Source organism: Fukomys damarensis, unplaced genomic scaffold (assembly GCF_012274545.1).
Source record: "Fukomys damarensis isolate Sample0158 unplaced genomic scaffold, DMR_v1.0_HiC HiC_scaffold_2, whole genome shotgun sequence".
Taxonomy (NCBI): Eukaryota; Metazoa; Chordata; class Mammalia; order Rodentia; family Bathyergidae; genus Fukomys; species Fukomys damarensis.
In genome coordinates this window covers 60,088,828-60,107,238 of record NW_022900914.1, presented here as the reverse complement: position 1 = coordinate 60,107,238, position 18,411 = coordinate 60,088,828, and the positions used below count along the sequence as shown (strand labels likewise).

Genomic DNA, 18,411 nt, shown 5'->3' with positions numbered 1-18,411 from the left:
AAACACTAATATCTTTGCTCTTCTTTCATAATAATGCAAGCTCTAATTTTTAACTGGCTGTTTTGAATAAGGTAAACTTCTCCAGCCTTCCTTGGAGGTAGATGTGGTTGGATAAGTGAGTTCCGGTCAATGAGGCGTTAGTAGAAATGTTATGTCAGTGCCTCAGTAAGACTCTTCCCTAAAAGCCAGGGACACACAGTCTTGATCCCTTCCTTTTTCTTGCTGTCTGGAACAAAGACATAATGGTGAAAGCTGGCACTTCGAACCCTAAGGAGGAAGCTTGTACCTATGGCAAATGATGCTATGAGCTCCCTGGACAATTCTGTAGGAGAAAAATAAACTGTGTTCCTCTAGCCTCCTGATGAGCTAACTCCTGACACAATATTCAAGCCAGTTTTCACTAAGACTGAAAGATAACTGTGATACTCCTGTTAAGCAGACTATGGACTCTTATGCAGCAATGAACAACCCTTGCCTCACAATAATCAAAATAGATACAGCACAACCTTTGAAATGGTCTCTTGGGAGGAAGAACAGAGAATGACTGATAATGGGTTCAGTTTCTTTCAGGGGTGATAAAATCTTCTATCTTTCTGGGGTGACACAGCAGTGAAGGTTATTCAATAAGGTGAATGTACAATAACAGAAATGCATACTTTAAAAGAGTAGATTTCAAATCCAGCCAGGTGTGGTGGCGCATGCCTGAAATCCCAGCACTCGGGAGGCTGAAGCAGGAGGATCACTGCAAGTTTGAGACCAGCCTGGGCTACACAGAGTTCCAGAGCAGTCTGAAATACATAGTGAGACCCTGTCTCAAAAAAACCAAAAAAAAAACAAAAAAAGAGAGAGAGAAAGAGAGTAGATTTCAAGTTGGGTGTGGTAGTGTATGCCTATAATCCCAGTACTCAGGAGGCTGAAGCAGGAGGCTCACTGTGAGTTTGAGACCAGCCTGGGCTACTTAGTGAGTTCCAGGTCAGTCTCAACTACACAGTGAGACCCTGTCTCAAGAAAACAAAAACAAAAAGAGTAGATTTCATACTATGTGAGTTATAGCTCAATAAAATTTTTATTAAAAGGCAATCTTTTGTTCACGTTTACACTACTACAAGGCAGATGTTATTAATTCCCCCACATTCCAGTGCATGCAACTACGGCTTGGAGAACTGATGTGACCACCAAGTCCATACACTTCATCAATGTCAGCGAAAGACAACATCAGGTCCCCTGACACCAGCACCTCACAGCTTCCACTCCACCCCTCTGTGTTTGATCCCCACAGGGCCCCAAAGCAACTGGGTTCATGGACCAATTAAAGCCCTGAGGGGTGGACAAAGCTTGTCTTCAGCTCTTCTGTTCAGCACCTTCTCCCTGGCCAGCCTTCTCCTTTCTGCCCACCTTTGTCATAATGCCAACTGCCAGCTCGCTCGGGGTCTCCGTACGCTTTCTTTTACAAGCATCCTTGCCAAAAAATATAAAAAGATATTTGAGCCAGGTGTGTTGGTGTGCACCTGTAATTCCAGCACACCGGGAAGCTAAGGCAGGAGGATCACAAGTTCAAACCCAGCTTGGGCAATTTAGCAACTTAGCAAGACTGTCTCAAAATAAAAAATAAAATAGGGCTGGGGACGTAGCTCAGTGTGAAGGTTCGGGGTTCAATCCAAAGTACTAAACAAAAAGATATTTGATTGATATAATATAGCATATAACACAATTGCAAGTAGTTTTCCCATGTAGCCCAACTTTCAAATATCCCCCACTCCACACAACTTTAGGGTAGCTGGAGGTAGGAGCAGCTTCCTCTCAGCTCAGGGGTTTTCTTTTAACAGCAGCACATATTTATAGGAGGTCTCCCACAAAGGACTTGGGCTCTTTCTTTCTTTCTTTCATTCTTACTTGTATTATGAGTACAACCCAGGGCCTTGCACTGAGCTACATCCTCAGTAGTTTTTGTTTTATTTTGAGATAGGGTCTTGCTAAATTGCCAGAACTAGGTTTGAATGTATGATCCTCCTGCCTCAACCTTCTACTGTAAGTAGCTAAGATTATAGATGTGCACCACTGTGCCCAACAGTTGGATGCTTTTAGGTGCACTTTTACTTAAACTTCCCAATAACACATGGAATATGAGCACTGCTAAGCCTAACTAACAAGTAATGAAACAGAAGAGTAGAAAGGTTGGGTGATTATTATGGCTTGTGTCTGGATGTGCTCCTAAAGCCTCATGTGGTCATAGGTGGGGGTTTTTCAGAGGTAGCTGGATCTAGAGTGTGTGATGCTGGGATTGATTCATGGTGCAAGGCTAGGCTCAAGGGCACTAGGATTAAGGGTGTTAGTGCTACCTGCCCTAAGTAGCCTGGATAAGACATAAGGGATAGAAAGAGCTGTGATCATCCCTTTTTGCTTTGCTACCTTTGTCTGCCATAAACTTTCTCCTCTGCCATCCACCCTGCCTTGGAGCCAGCCAATTATGGACTGACCTCTACAAACTGTGAGCTAAATAAACCTTTCCTCCTTTAACTGGGTGTCAGGTATTTTGTGCCAGCAATGAAGAAAGCAACTAAGACAATAACCTATCCAGGTTTTTGCTCAAGTGAGTGACAAAGCCAGGGTTCTACCCAGGTCTCCTAATGCTTCTAATTCTAAGTGTAACATCTTTTTGGGGGGGCTACTTGCATTGGTTCATCAGTGTCCCCTATGAGGATGAATGCAGGTCATGGGTAAGGGAGGAGTTCCAGAAGGAGATAAGCAACAAACAAAAGAAAGCCAGCGACTCTAACAAAACTATTGCCACACAATGTCAATCATAGTATCTGTTTGTAAAAAGGTTTGTAGGCAGCTGGACATTGGGCCCTCTGCTGGCATGGTGGTCACTGCTTACACCTGAACAGTTGGTACATTCCAACACCATCAATGCTACAGGACACTGGAAGCCTTTGCCATCAGCCCCATCAGAAGGAATTCCAATTACAGTCTTCAGTGTAGATTTGAAAGTGCTGGTGAGGATATGATAAGCTGTGCTCAGTTCCTATGTCTGTGCTCCTGCTACCAGAAGTAAGGGGAGCTTTCCACCTTCTCAGCCCCTGGGATGGGGATTCCTTCCAATCAGGAAGCAATTGCAGATGTTGCCTGATTAGAACAACAACAAATAACATCTACTATGATTGATTGAGTGAGGCCTACTTCTCAGGGTTGCTGGGAACATTGAATAAGATCATCCATGCTAAGTATTGAGTGTTAACTAGCATAAAAGAAGCTCTGAGTGAGAGAAGGGAGAGAATGATAAGGAACTAGGAAGTGGTATCAGACAGTGCTCACTGGAGAAACAGATTTAATGTAGGAGATATAAATATAAGGACTTACAAGGTATCCCTACAGTTGTCTCCCACAGAGTCAGGTGTGGAAGAGTGCAAAAGGGCTGCCTGTGTGCTGGAGATCCGAGGGATCCAGTCAAAGATTGAAGGCCTGGAGCTCCCTGTAGTGTCTTGAGCGGGTCGAGGCTGAAGGGTCTGTGCTGGAAGCCAACTAATGCAATTCACTGGAACGTTTAATGCTCAAATTGACACAATTAGTTAACTATCACGGAAGAATTCTTTGCTGAACACTCAGTTGAGCTCTGAACTCTAAGATTCCCTAGAAGTTTATTGAGTACTTCCCATGTTCCAGGCACTGTGCGGAACACTGTAGGTACATTGTCTCACTCCAAACTCATGATAACCCTATAAAGTAGATAGTATTGTTATTTCCCATTTTCCCCAATTACAAAGAAAAGTTCAGCATAATTAAGCAGTTAAGTAAAGGAAGCAAATAACTGTGCACGATCAGCCAGTTAGTAAATGCTGACGCTGGAATTTGAACTCATATCTGTCTGATCCCAGAGTCCAGACTATAAATGACTGCGCTATAATCATCCCCAGCACCAAACATCTGGGACAAACTACTGAGAGCTTCCAGCCATGGGCCAAGTCTTTGCAAAGCTTCGAGGTCAGTTCATAGAAGCCACAAAAGCACACTGAATTATTCTTTGCCATCTTTTTCCATGTTTTTATTTCCTGGGCTGGATTGCATTTTATGCAATTGATTTAAAATTTCCCTTTCTTTTTCTCTCCCAGGAATAGTGGCAGAAGCAAGTGAGAAGTAAGTGAGAAGGTGTGGAGGATGGCTATGGAGCAAAACCACTTACCCTTGGGTCATGGTAGATTTGCCGTGGCAGGGAGCCTGGCAGGAGAGGGGTCTTCAGTCATCAGTTTCTCATTAATTCTTGGAACCAGAGCCTCCCTGGCACAGTGGCAAGAAAGAAAAGGTCGATTTTGTGCTAAAAAAATTTCAGAGCTGGAAGGGACCTTAGAACGTTCTAGTCCGTCATTCTCAAGATTTTTTTTTTTTTTTTTTTTTTGGTACCAGGGATCAAACTCAGGACCTCATACTTGCAAGGCAGGCATGATGTCACTGAGCTAAATCCCCTGCTTTCTCAAGCATTTGTAAAGCTGTAGAATGCAACTCTAAAGCAATCTACCCCCTGGAAATCAAGTGAGAAAACAGAGGCCTGAAAATGAGAGAGACCTGTCCCTAGTCTTACGCTTATCTGGGGGCAAAGTCAGTTCCCAGACCCAGCAGCCATGCACCAGGGCAATGCCCTCTGCCAGAGCACAGTTCCTGGACTCTGTACCACTCCACACCCTCCTTTAAGATTCCTCCTCCAGCCTTATGCAGGTAAAACAAAAGAAGCCACCATACTCAGAGTCCCAGGGAACAGTGGGACACAGATTACACTGAGCTTCTGTATCCTCTGAGCCTCCTTCCACAGAGAAGGGAAGAGTGGTCCTCTCACATTGCCCCAGGCACTATGAAGCTGAGGCCCCATGTCAGCTCTGCTTCAGTAGGACATGGTGGAATCACTGGGGTGCCCAAGGTGGCGGCAGGGGGTGGTCTGAGGATGTGTATCCTGTGGACACCCAATCACATCTAGGTGTCTAGGTCCTAATAGGAAGCAAATGACATCCTGAATAAAGCGTCTGAGGCCCTTATATAATGAAGGGCCATTTACAAATGTGTGACCAGAGCTGAGGGAAGTTGCAAGGGTTGGCAAAGCACCACAGGCTTCAACTCTCCCAGACCTGAGGGCTGTCCTGAGAGGGGTTAGGAAGTCAGTTGCCTGCTGAGAGTTGCAGCCTCCTGAAGGAGAATGCAACTATTCACTGCAGGGAGGGAAGAGAAACAAGTACTTGTCCTTACTCTCCTCCTGTCCCACTCCCATGTGCACTGGGAGCCAGGGCAAAGTAGCCTGGATGATGCAGTTCATCCAGATAGATATCAGCATTGGGGGAAAAGGAGTATGGCAGCAGAGGGTGGGGAGAACATCTCCAGGATGGTTCAGTCTGTTTCATGCTTCTGTAACAGAATGTCAGAGCCTGGTTCATTTTAAAGAATAGGAAGTTATTCCGAGTGTGGAGGCTGGGAAGTCCAATATTAAGGTGCTGGCGTTCTGGTGAGGGCATCTTGCTGGATCAAAACATGATGGAAGGCAGATGGGTGTGAGAGGAGGAAGGAGGAAGGATTGGTGGGAAGTGTGCACTAGAGGGTAAGAACCCACCCACAGGACAACGATAATGACTATCCATTCATGAGGGCAGGCCTTGCCTGACCTGACACCTCTTAACGGTCTCAGCTCATCATACAAGGCTAATTAAATCAGATTTCAACATGAGTTTCGGGAACCCACATTCAAACCACAGAAAGGGGCAAGCAGAAGATATCTAACACACATCCCCCAGGAGAAACAGTAGGCCTTAGAAAGATCTAATTCTGCAACTCTGAGCACACACCAGCCACTCCCAGATGTTCTCATGGGACACAAGAGCTTTGCAAGAACTGATGTAGGAAAGAATTTGAAAAATAAGGTCATGAATGTGGCCTCATTTATACCTATTAGTGCCTGGGGAAACTCAAGATGCTTCCTTCCTAGAGCTCTGCTCCTGTGGGGTTGGCAGTGGAGGGATTATGTGCTGGTTGGAAAGGTGGGGGAGGTCCCCAGAGGTCCATTTGCCCTTGGGGTGCTCTTTACCAGGAGCACTCTGGCTACCATCGCAACTGAGGGGGTTTGGAATCCTCTCTGCCTTCACACCTGCATTACTGCATGAATCGCAACACTACACCCCGAGTGACAACAGACACAGTAAGACACAATCTCCCAAAAGACTGCCCGCACATGAGATGTTAGCTCAACTTTGGGGGGTCCCCAGCCAACTGTACTCATCACCTAGCTACAAATGCAAGGTCTCCCCCACCCCCTTATCCCATTTCATTTGCTAAAACAACTCATAGAATTCAGCAGAGCACTATAATGGTGATTTCAATTTTATCATAAAGAATACAAATCATATCACAGTGACATATGCGCACCTATGTTTATAGCAGCACAGTTTGTAATAGCTAAAACTTGGAAACAGCTCATTTGCCCATCAGTTGGAAACTGGATAAAGATGTGGTTTTTCTATAAAATGGAATACTACTCAGCCATAAAGAATGATAAATTAGAGTCATTCATAGGAAAATGGATACATTTTGAGGATATACTCAAGTGAAATAAATAAGTCATGCATGTGTAAATACTGAATAGTTTCTGTGGTGTGAAAAACTATAATAGTACACAAGATCCTAGTGGGATAATTAACAATGTGAAATAGGAAGAAAAGGGCTAAAGGTGTAGGGGAAATGGGAAGGGTAGGGGAAAGGGAATAAGGGAAAAGAAAAAAAATATGAGAAAATGGAAAAAAGTGTTTATAAATGGGGAAGGGAGAAGGGGGTGAAGGGAGGGCAGGGACAAGGGGAAAAAATGAGAACCGAGACCTGTCATGTAAAGGTACAGGATCCCAGTAATGAATGTAACTGTACTGTATACCTAGAATGTACCAATAAATTCAATAAAAAGAAAAAAAAAAGTACAAACCAAGATTAGTTAAATGAAGAGAACCTTAAGGTGTAGAAAGGCTTAACATAGAGTTTCTGCGTCCTCGCCACATGAACACAGGAAACATCACACCTCCCAGTGCATGAGTATTATCATCAGCTAACAGGTTCACCTGAGCCTTGGTGTCCAGCATTTTTATCAGAGCTCCACAACATAGGTGTGAGTGAGTGAATCGCTGGCTGCTTTACTGAATTCCACCTCCAGCCTCCCACCCTTGAGGTTGACATCACGTAGTTCCAAGTCCCGATCTTCTAATGGTTTGTCTTTCTGGCACACCACCTGCTGTCCTTGAGTCACCTCAAAAGAGTATAAACTCAGAAATGGCCTCAGGGACTCACCATGAATAATGACACTCCCACCACTCAGCGAATTCCAAGGGTGTAGGAGCTTTGTTCCAGGAATCCAGGACAAAGACCAGACAAATTCTTGGCCTGGCTGTTACAAGGCAGAAACATTTCAGCTGGACACAACCAAAGGTTAGCACTGCAATGGCTAGGGGTTTCCTTGGAGATGCTGTCCTTGTAGTGACTGTCTGGAGGGCTGTGTGGAGGTCTCTGAGGCTATTTTCATGATCAGCTGAAAGGAGAGGCATGATTAACAAGTCATGACGGCTTTGGCACAGAAGAGGCTAAGAAAAAGCGTGTGTGTTCCACACTCACTAACACTGGCCAAAGGGATTTTAAAGAAGGAAATAAAATTGTATTGCCGAGTTATAAAAATTACTATGCTGTTTACAAATGAGGGCTTACTTATTAGGAGATGTAAGACCCTTTCCATGTCAGCCCAAGTGCTAATGTCAGGAGGCAGGTGTCATGTTTAACCTCCATCACCCAGGAAGCCATGACTCTGTGTTTGTCCTGCACAAATCCAGACTCTGAAAGGGAGCATCTGAGCATTCTGCGTGCCTGGCTCAAACCTGCCCTGTAGGTCCTGATTTCCTAGCTAAGATTCATTTCTACCCCACTTGATTAACTTGGTGAATGTGGCACCCTTTAGGAGCTATCATGGCAACCCACCCATGTGCAGGGCTGATATTCGCTGCTGTGTACTACTTCCTGCACCAGTGGTTAAAAGGACCTTACCCAACTCCATGGCCAGTGTATTTCTGATTAATAGGAAGTAGCAGCACACTCCTACTGCCCGCTCTCTCTGCTCCCACAAATGCAGAAGGAACATGCAGTGTGGGGAAGAAATCCTGTCTTCGGACCATGGCATGTCAGCATTGCCACTGCACCCTTCCTAACAGTTCATCCTGATGGGTGTTTGCTGAGGCCTCACAAGTTTTTCAATATTGTGCCTATCTCTTTACCCACATTTGTGTCCTTGCAGCCCACACAGGACAACCAGAATTGATTTTTGGAAGGAATGGGACTGGACTCCGTTATTGGAAACTCTTCTCAGAATTATACAATACAGAACAGTATTCCCAAACCTTATTTTTAACAGATGTCCTTCATCAGCAGCATAATGAAACAGATGCTTTCTACCAGTGTTCTGGTAAAATAGTAAAATGTGTATTTATAAACAGGTCTGAATATGTAGCCACAGATATAAAGACTTTAGCATTCACTGGATGTACTTCTTGAGTACTGACTTTTCCTCACGTCTCATATGGCAGCCAGAGAAAGAAAGTGTCAGGTGAAAAAGAGCCGAAAACCAGGACCAGACCAGAACCACAACAAGCCTTTATTATGGGGAAGATCTGCCAGGATATCTCTGAACAAAGGAGAGAAAAACAACATGGCAAAACAGGGAGCTTCTTTTATAGGACTGAGGTGGAGCGAGGTAGTATTAAGAGATTGGAGAAGCCTGTGACATCAGTAGGAGGGGCTTGTGACATCCCTAGCTGCTAGGAGGTAGCAAGTATCAGGTTACTCTTTTGGCGGGAGAAGAGGCATGATGGGAAGAAGAAGCCTGTCCTTTGTTGGGAGAAGCCATATTTTAACATGGAGGCTGCTATTCCATGTGCAGCCATTTTAAGGCAAGGGAAATCTAACATTCCAGGCTTTTTGTTTTATGGTTTTTGGACGAAGGTCTCTTCTCCTGGAGCTGCTTCAAGCTGACAAAGGAGCAAAGGTTGGGGCTAAAACTGGATCTGGTGGGGACAGCTGTAGGTGGGGGTTTCTTCCCTCTGCCACAGTAGCTGGTACCCACCATGATGAGTTCCATGACTGTCTGGACGGTAAATGCCCTCATATATTCCTGCAAGAAATTTTGAAAATGACAAAGCAGACGGGGCCCTATCATGATTAAAAGGCATATTAAGCCAGGGGGTCCAAGAAGGGAAGTAGCCAAGGCATGATTTGGGGAAGCCAGGAATAGCTCTGGTCTATTCCCTCAGAATTCCATTGTCTTTTTTGCTCTTCAATGTGCTGCTGTAATTCTTTACCAATCCCTGACTGGTTAACAAAATTAACAGAGTCCTGCACCTAGCACTTGGCATGTTTCCCCTTGGGCCACTGTCAGCATGTCAAAGGCCCTTCTATTTTTTAACATGACTGCTGCCAGAGAATTTGATCTTGTACTGTATTTAAGGACTGGCTTATTTTATCCATGTCTTCTGAAATTTCTATGGATAGGGCCTGATAGAAATGTGTGGATATACCGCCCACTATCCCCACTGCCATCCCATTGAGGACCCCCCCCCTCCATTAAGAAGAGGACTAGAGGGGGAGCTGCCCTTTTTCTCATTTTGTTCTGTGGGAGAACGTATTTAGATATTTGGGCTTCTGTAAAAATGGTCATGGAGGGGCTAAGGAAGGATATGTAACAGAAAATGTCAGACTGATTGTGGTATCAGAACGCCTCTTGATTACCTATGAAGTACAGGCCATTGGACAGGCAGATCGGATGCTCTTCTGAGATAAAGAGGGAGCAAGCAAGGCAAGTGATGTTGTCATTTTGCCCCATGTTTGTCAAGGGTAGTGGTTTGTGTAGGGAATGGGAGAACTATAGTGAAGGGTCCCAGAATTGTGGGTAAATTGCCAATATTTGAGAGAGACAGGTTAAAATCTAGGGGGATGGGAATTGGAGTGAAAGAGTCGGAGTAAATGGACATACACATCCAACAGTCTGAGATATTGACAGAGAAATAGTGGAGGGTAGTATTAAATAGGTATTATAGCCTTTTTTGAGACTGGGTTTACCCCTCAGAGGTCTATCCCTTTATAGGGAGGTGGAGTGGTGGGCCTCAAAAGTCTATCACTAGCGCCTGTTCAACTGCCTCTTTTGGTTATTCTTTTCAGCTGGGTGTTTAAGACCAAGTTAAGGTGAGACCTGTGTTAATCAATATGACCATCTTGCTATCTGTCAAGGTCAGTTAAGCCTCTTTAGGCATTATTTTGAACCATGCATAGAGCCTCTCATCTCCTGTCAGTGTCAGCCATTAGGATGGGTCATAGGCTTTGCTTGACCAGGTTGCTTTCAGTGAAAGCACAGGAAATTTTTTCTTTTGGTGACCCTCTTTTGGCACACATTACATTTGCCCTCTGGCATCCAGTAATCTCTTTGCTCAGGAGGTTGGGTGACTCACCAAAGATGTAAGGCATTGTAGGAAAGGTTCCTCCACACCTTGGATCTTTGATGACCTTGGAGGGCCAGGGCCAAAATATTGGTGGTCTTCTTAGCCAAGTTACCTTTTAGTAGTGTTGGTCTCTGCCCTTTGGTGGTTGAACACCCAGAAGAGAGATTAGTGACATCAGTAGTACAGTAGGAGCAGTGAGCTTAACTATCATAACTTTATATGGGTTGCAAGCACCCTGGAACCTAAAATATAGTTAGGAGACTGTTATGTTTATCAATCATGGTTGTTCTAGTAGTTGATTTCCTGTAGAATATTAACAGAAGAAACTTGGAATCAGGAGCCACACATAATAACATTTTAGCATGACAACCATGATGACATTATCTTTGAAACAAACTTAGATATGTATCGTAGTATAAAATAGCCATTGTTAAATGTATTTATTCCCATCTAAAAACACATAAAAACAAAAAAACTAGAAACTCTTACTTAAGTTATTACCTTTTGATAGGATGCCATCTAAGGAAAGTGTATGGGCCTACAAAAGTACCTGTAGTTATGAACAGGTAGAGTAGAAAAGAAGGGCAAATACCTGGATCAAAATGTTATTGTTACAAACAATATGTTGGAAGACCTGTATAGTCAGAAAACATGAATATATTTTGTACACCAGAAAAGGAGTAATAATAATTATTATATGAAACCTTGTGCCCTACACTATAGCCTGGTACCAAAGGAATCTTTTTTAAAAACTCCTTGTTTTTCCACAGAAAATATTATATTTCGAAGATGACCATTATAAACATATCACAGTAACATATTTAAAACTCAACACTTTGATGATAACCAATGTAAACCTTTTATAACAACATATTGTTATGTTTATTGGGGGTATATCTTCCCATAAGGCTATGAAAATTATTGGAGCTCCCATTAGTGGACAAAGACCAGAATAAATTTTTCTGAGCAGCTGCTTCTTTATTCACCAACAGGAGTCTATCAAACCTAAAAGTTTATATTTAATTACCTTGATAATTCTTTATTTAACCTGTAAAACCAGGTTGTAGAAATTAACAATTTATTTGTAACTTTGATGTCATTTTGATCAAAAATATAATTGGATAAACACTTAATTGGACTAACACAGACAGACATATAAGACAATTTATGAAACTAGAGTGCACTCAAATATATTTGGCCAATTGAATTATAACATCTCTTAATTAAGACTAGTCAAAACTTTTGCAGATCAATAACAGATCTCTTATAGAACTACAATCAGAAGAAATGAAAGTTCTTTATGACTGTAAATGTAAACCTTTTATAACAAACTTGAAACCAACAAGCAAACATATATATTTCTTTGATAAATCACTATATCTTCTCTCCATACCTAGGCCTTCTGGTCTTGTGTATCTTTCTTTAGTCTTCTAACAAGACAAACATACAAAATCTTTCTATATCAAAAGTATATCCCCTTTAGCCAGGTGCAGTGGTACATGCCTGTAATCCCAGCACTCAGAAGGCTGAGGCAGAAGGATCACTGTGAGTTCGAGACCAGCCTGGGCTGCATAGTGAGTTCCAGGTCAGTCTCAACTACATAGTGAGACCCTGTCTCAAAAAACAAAACAACAAAAAAAAGTATATCCCCTTTATTTGTAGCCTCTGTGTGTGTGTGTGTGTGTGTGTGTGTGTGTGTGTGTGCGTATTCCTATCTCATTTACTATAAACCTTTCATAAGAAACTTGGCATCAGTTGTTAAAATTTTAAAGTGTTCCCTTTTTTTATTTCTTCAGTGTTATACTTTAAAATTTGATGGTTAACAATGGAGTATTTGTGACCTTCATTTTTTTAAATCAACAAAGAGCAAGTTAGCCCTATAATTACAATGTAAGAATTTACAATGCACAAGAAATGTTTTAAGCATGCTAATTAAATATTACTTTAAGCTGGAGAAGAAAGGTATATTTTTCAATTAACCAGAGCAGGAAATGATAACAAAGTTCCTGCCTCAAGGTGGGTGTAGGGTCAAGAACAGAGATTACTTGTGGTGTCCAGTGACATCTGAGATATAAGATTGCACAAATTGCTCAGTGTGTTGAAATTTTAAGTGCCATTTTTGGGCAATTGGGATTTATTATCTAATTTGTACTGAAGTCAAACTTGATTGCAATAAAAAAATGAGTCATTTTAGATTAAAGTTGGGTCCCAACAGTCCAAGGAGATGATGTTGTGCCAGGAGGCAGCCATGAGGCATTGAGGGAGGGGGTTTGGATTGTTGAGTGCCCATGTTAGAGAAGGTAAGGAGTTAGTTCCCTAGGATGAGGGCAGAAGAGAGGAACATCTTCATCTCTTTTGATACTTTCTGAGCCAGTCCCCAGAAGGGGAGAACAAGAGGAGTTGGGCCGTTGAGGTGTCCTCCAGGGGCAAGGTCCTGGGCCCAGTGACCTGAGAAGGTCTCTCTGACCAAGTGCTTGGATTTCTGAGTAGTCCCCAGAGGGAGAGAACAAGACAGAGGATCTGAATAGAGGGAAGATGAAAGCAGTGACTGGTGTGGATGTAAGCAATGGCAAAGGTAGAAAGACCTGAGGAAGTCTTGGCTCAGCAGATGTGTGGTTCTGAGGAGGTGGCCAAAAGGCCAATCAACCCCGGCCTGCAGGGCATTGTCACTTAATGGACCACCCTCCTCCCAGGTTTCAGCACCAGCTATGTCAGGTAAAAAAGAGCTGAAAACCAGAACCAGACCAGAACTATAACAAGCCTTTATTATGGGGAGGATCTGCCAGGATATCTCTGAACAAAGGAGAGAAAAGCAATAGAGCAAAACAGGGAGCTTCTTTTATAGGAGCAGGGTGAGGTTTACCTGAGCTGGGGTGGAGTACAGTGAAGTAGTATTATGGGATTGGAGGAGCCTGTGACATCAGTAGGAGGGGCTTGTGAAATCACTAGCTGAAAAGAGGTAACAAGTACCAGGTTACTCTCTTGGCGGAGAAGAAGCATGATGGGAAGAAGTCTGTCCTTTGTTGGGAGAAGTCATATTTTAATATGGAGGCTGCTATTCCATGTGGCAGCCATCTTAAGATGCAAAGCCCTATGGGAAAGAGGAGGCTGTTATTTTATGTAGCAGCCATCTTAAAGTAAGGGGAAGTTAACATTCCAGTCTTTTGTTTTATGGTTGTTGAGCGAAGGTCTCTTCTTCTGGAGTTTCTTCAAGCTGACAGAGGAGCAAAGGTTGGGGTTAAAGCTGGATCTGATGAGAGCAGCAGTAGGTGGGGGTCTTCTTCCTTCTACCACAGTGGCTGGTACCACACTGTGATGAGTTCCATGACTGTCTGGTTGGTAAATGCTCTCATGCATTCCTGTAATTTTGAAGACAACAAAATAGACAGGGTCCTAACAGTAGGATTATGCAGAGAAAAGTGAGGGGTCACAGTAAAGTAAGAAGTCATAGAAGCCATTGGTCAAAGAATCCTGGCAGAGAGTATAACTGGTTTCAACTGTAACCAATGTACTAGCACTAGCTGTTAATGATAGGGGAAACTTGGCAGGGCTGTCTGGTGATTGAATTTTCTGCTTAATTTTACGGTGAACCTAGAAGTGCCACCCAAATGAAATTCTATCAATTAAAAAAAAGATAAAGATTTATTAGAAGCTGGGCACAGTGGCACATGCCAGTGATCCCAGCACTCTGGGAGGCTGAGGCAGGAGGATGAAAAATTTAAGCCCAACATGAGTAACTTAGCTACTTAATGAGATTTTGTTTAAAAAAAAAATTTTTTTTAAGAGGCTGGAATGTAGCTCAGAAGAAAAGCCCTGGGTTCAGTCTCTGGTATGGCCTCCCCCAACTACACACACACACACACACACACACACACACACACACACACATACACAGATGAAAACGATCTCACTTTTGCAATCATTGTCTGTTATGATTATTTTTTTCTCATTCAGGTCTTTCTAAACAACAAGATGAAAAAGTAAAGAAAGGCCAAATTTGGCCACAAGCATGGATGAAAGGCTGAGACACACTTCTTGGCCTACCGTGGCTCTGGACCTGAGGCCACCATGTACAGCTGCCCAGGTGGTACACTGCATGAGGATACTACATCTAAGAGAATACATTCTCCTTATGGACTGTGGAGTGTCAGGAGCCATTCTATATGATTTTGGGGAAAAATCATTTCATAATTAAATCATGATTAGGGCCTAGTTTTCCTGTCTATAGGCCCCCTGATACTGTGATGCTCCAGGGCAGGACTACACCAGATGGAGACATCCTGGGAGGAACAAAATCTTCTTCTGCATAGTTCCTTATTATTCTAGGGTCATCACCATGCCCTCTGAATCAAGTGCTACTTTTGCTGACGTTCTGAATAAAGGTGTGGCAAGCTCCAGATCTGGGGTCTTTGCTGCTCAGAGCGGCATGGATCAGGCCAAAGCTCAGCTTCTCTTAAGTCTCATTTTCTGTCTATATATTAATTAATTCTCCTTGTGTTGTCATGGCTCACAGAAGACTAAGACCTGATGCAGTGGTTCTAGTAACATTCCCTTTCCCTGTTCCCCACAGTGGAGCTTGGTGTATTTATTCTTGAATTCTAAGTGGGGCCTTTTCCTAATTTTTTTCAAAGGCTAGTGTGACTCTATTTAGACTGTAATACTTTCAGAGGCTAGGAGGACTCCTTGGGACCCAGCCTTGCTTACCTGGAAGCAAGTTTGGGGTAAAAACCTCTGTGCTTGTGTTACTCTTCAGAACCTTGCTGGTGGTGAACCCCGTGCATGGAAAGCCTAGAGAAGGACACAAATGAGAAACTGAAGCCTGGTCACCCAGCTGTAGAGAAGGTAGCTGAAGGGTGGCTTGGGCACTTGCTCAGGGCTCACAGCCTGTGCACGGAATGGATAGCATGGCTGCTAGACTTGCCAGTCTCGTGTGAGCCACTCCTGGGGACTCGGGTGTTGAAGACTTGGATATAAAAATGGCCGGGAAGAAAAAAATGTGAGATAATGAAAAGATGAAAATAAAGTGTTTGTAGATGGGGAGGGGAGGAGGGGGTGAAGGGAGGGCAGGGGTAAGGGGAAAAAATGAGAACCAAGACCTGTCATGTAGAGGTACAAGTTCCCAACAATGAATGTAATGGTACTGTATCCCTAAAATGTACCAATAAACTCAATTAAAGCTGAAAAAAAAAATGGCCAGGAGCCTGAAGCCCCACCTCCCCCACACCCTCGAGACTGCCTGCCCAATCCTCAGCTTTGACATTCCATACTTGTTGCTTGGAGAGTAAGTGGGGACACCCACCACACCCACAGGCCCATCCTCCCATCAAGACCCCATTCTGGGCATGGCCTTGTGCAGGGGGCAGGGCTGAGGAGTTGGCTGTAGCAGCCCAGATGGTTGGCCACTCTGTCTTTAAATCTTCTTCAGCCCCTAATCTGATTTCTAGTGACGTTATGTGGGAAGCAATGTTATGAGAAGACAACAGCAACAGCATCGTGCAATGAGGAGAGCAAACAGGTAAGGAAGGCCAACTGAGCAGATTCCCAAAAGCCAAGGTCCAGGACCATGCCAGTTCTGAGCCGGTGAAGCAGAGTCACAGGCCCTGGCAGGCAGCTGGCAAGTAGTTAACATGGAGAGGACTGGGGGACAAGGGTTGAGAGCGAGTTGTAGTCACATCTCTAGGTTACATTGAACATACATTAAGCAGTCACTGCACTCGGTAAGCAACTGTGAGAATCTGCTGGAACTCTCTGCTCCAGTCCCTGGAGGCCTCTCCAACTCCTTCTGCAGCGCGCCTGCCTTCTCTCAGCTCAACCGATGCCTGTGCTTCACTCTGGAGAGGTTGATGGTGTCTGGACAGGGAGGCAGTGGAATGCAGGTGGCAGACTGAGGAGCGATATTGCTGATTTCCACTCTCTCTGACTCCCAGCCCATTTCCTCTCCAGGGACTCTTTCAAGGGGACAAAACTAAAGATGCTGCTGCACACATCTCTTGGTAAAGTACCCACACAGATCCCCTACAGTCTGATCAGAATGGCAGCCAATCTGATGAGGAAGTGCCATCTGAAGTGAGCTCGGTGATCTGAAGAGGAAAAGTAAGGAATCACTTGTGCAATAAACAGTGAGTAGGGAGGGCATTGGACCAAAAATCAGGTAGGCAAAAAGCAAGAGTAGGTGAGGATGGAAAGGCTAACTTGGACCAGCAGTGTCTGATCAAAGTGCGGGGGCAAGCAAGAACAATGGGGCTCATACCCACGGCCCTGTTCCCCTTTCCCAAGTCATGCACCTGGCCCAACAACCTGAGGCAGCATCCATTAGCACAATCATGGAGTCTGGCCCTGGGTTTGGGCTGGCTGCCTCCCTAGGACCAGATGGAGCAAGTCTTCTCAGGCTGGGCTCCAGAGATGGGAGTTGATTCAGGGGATAATGAGGAGCCTGCTAAGGGTTTGAAGACAGAAGAGAGATGTGTGAAATTGAGTTAGATTTAAGGACGAGTTCATTTATGAGACAGACGCCATGACAGGTGATGACGGGCTGCACCAAAGTTAATTGGGAAATTCCAGTGAACTGTATTTGTTCAGCTTCTGAATGAGGGAATGGGAGACTAGAAAACAGGAACTGCTCAAAAACGTATTGCACCCTTTGGATGGGAAACAAGAATGCTGACAAAAGTGGGAGTCCGGATTGAGCAAGATGGGCAGAAAATAGCTATAGACCTATGGGAACAGAAACCAGCACCTTAACACCTTAAACACGGCAGGCACTTCAAATGACCCTCAACCATTTAGCACCCCCTTAGCTGGCCTCACACCAGAATGCAAGGAAAGAATTATTTTCCCACTACTGTGCTGTTTCAGCTGAAAACACCCTGATGTCAAAGTACCAACTATGTACTGAGGACTAACAAAGGAAGGTATAAAATTGGGTTTCCTGGTAAATATTTTGTTCTTGAAAACTCCTCCCCTGCCAAACCTTCTGCACAAAGGTATCCCTGACACGGTGACAAGGCCCATCCCTTTAGGATGAGACATAGCCATGCCAGGCAAGAGTCTGATAAAGGAAGCAAGGCATGCTATGAGATCAAGATTGCTCTCCCCTCAGCCAACCTGGGAAAGTGGAATTTATCTCCTGCTGTTGTTTCTGAATAAAGATCTTGGTTTTAAGTGCAAATAACTGTCTGGTAGGGAAAACAAAAAGCTCATTACTAGCCATTCACACCTTGATTCATTTAACAGGGCCCAAAGGAGGGCAGAGCCTCCAGGATAAAGAATAATAAATATTAATCACACTTTAGAATAAATTGAGAAGTTATGCACTCATTATCTTGATCCTTACAGCAATCCTGAGAGCCTTACAGTATTCTCTCCCTTTTATAGCTGAGGGAATGAGGACCCAGAGACTTCCAGTGACTTACTGAAGAACACACATGGTTGCTGGCAGAGCTGGGACTTGAACTCAGGGCTCCTGAATCCAGCCTGGCACCCTGTCCTCGGTGTGGGTGGTAGGTAGCTGCTGAGGGCTGTGGGGTACTGTCCCAAGGTTATGTGTGATGCAGGCCTGAGAAGACCAGAGTTGGGGACTCCTTGAGGCATGCCATCACCTGCCCCTACCGCCACACTGTCAAGGCCTCTGTCCTAAACTCAAGGGGAGATGGAATAAGGATGAAAGAATGGTGAGCAATAATCTCTGGCTACCTGTCCACCCTAAAACCTTCCCCTCCATCCCAGTGGTTAGCTTCTCAGGCTTGCCCTGGAGAACCTACCTACAGTCACTGTGGGCTGGCATTTTCTCTGTCAGACACAAAATCATTGTGTAAGGGCTTGGCCCCTCTTGGGCAACTCTGTCTACCCAACATGTGACCATCCTTACAGTACCTCTCTGAGGTGCTCAGAGCTCAGATCCTGGAGCTGACTCCCTGTGAGT

At 44.2% G+C, this 18,411-nt stretch overlaps 2 long non-coding RNA genes across 4 annotated transcripts; one reads left to right on the top strand and one right to left on the bottom strand.

Moving 5' to 3' along the window:
* Positions 1 to 1,095: 1,095 nt before the first annotated feature.
* Positions 1,096 to 7,465, bottom strand: LOC104863294. 3 transcript variants are annotated; one of them, XR_004517742.1, is made up of 3 exons: positions 7,306 to 7,465; positions 3,361 to 4,275; positions 1,096 to 1,458 (listed from the first exon to the last, which is right to left on the bottom strand). It is a non-coding gene; the product is annotated as an uncharacterized LOC104863294 (long non-coding RNA). The 3 variants fall into 3 exon arrangements; XR_002025398.1 differs by lacking the exon at positions 7,306 to 7,465 and adding an exon at positions 4,577 to 4,721; XR_780522.1 differs by lacking the exon at positions 7,306 to 7,465 and having other exon boundaries at positions 3,361 to 3,511; positions 4,181 to 4,364.
* A 6,095-nt stretch (positions 7,466 to 13,560) lies between these two features.
* LOC104863295 lies at positions 13,561 to 18,192 on the top strand. The gene is made up of 5 exons (XR_780524.3): positions 13,561 to 13,627; positions 14,445 to 14,574; positions 15,244 to 15,332; positions 15,935 to 16,005; positions 16,434 to 18,192. It is a non-coding gene; the product is annotated as an uncharacterized LOC104863295 (long non-coding RNA).
* Positions 18,193 to 18,411: the final 219 nt, after the last annotated feature.